The sequence below is a fragment of the Meles meles genome, chromosome 11 (genome assembly GCF_922984935.1).
Source record: "Meles meles chromosome 11, mMelMel3.1 paternal haplotype, whole genome shotgun sequence".
NCBI classification, from domain to species: domain Eukaryota; kingdom Metazoa; phylum Chordata; class Mammalia; order Carnivora; family Mustelidae; genus Meles; species Meles meles.
In genome coordinates, this window is record NC_060076.1 from 48,539,902 (window position 1) to 48,540,939 (window position 1,038).

The following is a 1,038-nucleotide window of genomic DNA, read 5'->3' on the forward strand; positions in this document are numbered from 1 at the left end:
TTTTAATTAACATTTAGAAAACTCTTACCAAGTTGTTAGCACTAGTTTGGTAAAGCTTTACAAAATTATTACTGAAAATATATCCATCATTACAATTTCTTTTTTTTTTTTTAAAGATTTTTTATTTATTTATTTTCAGACAGAGATCACAAGTAGGCAGAGAGGCAGGGAGAGAGAGGAGGAAGCAGGCTCCCTGCTGAGCAGAGAGCCTGATGCTGGCCTCGATCCCAGGACCTAGAGATCATGACCTGAGCCGAAGGCAGAGGCTTTAACCCACTGAGCCACCCAGGTGCCCCCATCATTACAATTTCTTATAGCCACTTTCAGGAACCTTAAGGACTTCAGTGTCTTTAAGACTCATAACATGGCATTACTATTGCCAGCGTTTCCTAATTTTCTGCAGAAACACATTCAGGTAAGCAGACAAAAAGATTTTCTGCCTTATACCCATGTTACAATTGCTAGAAGGCTTAAAGGCTTACCCAAGGTAAAACCAACTAGAAAGTGCCAGGCACATGTATTTTTTGACTCAAGCTAACGTGCTTTCTACCATGAGACCCCTACTTGTGTGTCCAGAGTCAGTGTGGAAAGGAAGAGAGTCATGCAGAAAGCACTGTAACTTATCCTTGGTGACTCCAACAATATCTACATCTAAATGACTTCAACCTGCTATAGTGGTTAAGGCGGGATAAGTAAACCAAGTAAACAGATATAACAAAAAGGAGTCACGTCATAGGATGGCAAAAGGTAGATTAAAAATCATAGAAAATGTTAATTTTTGCCATAATGTACCATGATAACATCATAATAAAAACATGTTCTTTGATATGTGCAGAGAACAAATTCTCTTTCTTTTAGAAAATCTCTTCTATAGGGTCACCCAAGTGGCTCAGTCAGTTTAGCATCTGACTCTTGATCTCAGGTCAGGTCTTGATCTCAGGTCCGTGAGTTCAAGCCCTATGTTGGGCTCCACATTGGGCATGGAGCCTACTTTAAAAAAAAAAAACCAACAAAAAAACTCTTCTGTAAAAATCTCTT

At 38.8% G+C, this 1,038-nt stretch overlaps 1 non-coding gene across 1 annotated transcript; it reads right to left on the reverse strand.

The window, feature by feature from the left end:
• Window positions 1–309: 309 nt before the first annotated feature.
• LOC123953694 lies at window positions 310–443 on the reverse strand. The gene has a single exon (XR_006820948.1). It is a non-coding gene; the product is annotated as a small nucleolar RNA SNORA33 (small nucleolar RNA).
• Window positions 444–1,038: the final 595 nt, after the last annotated feature.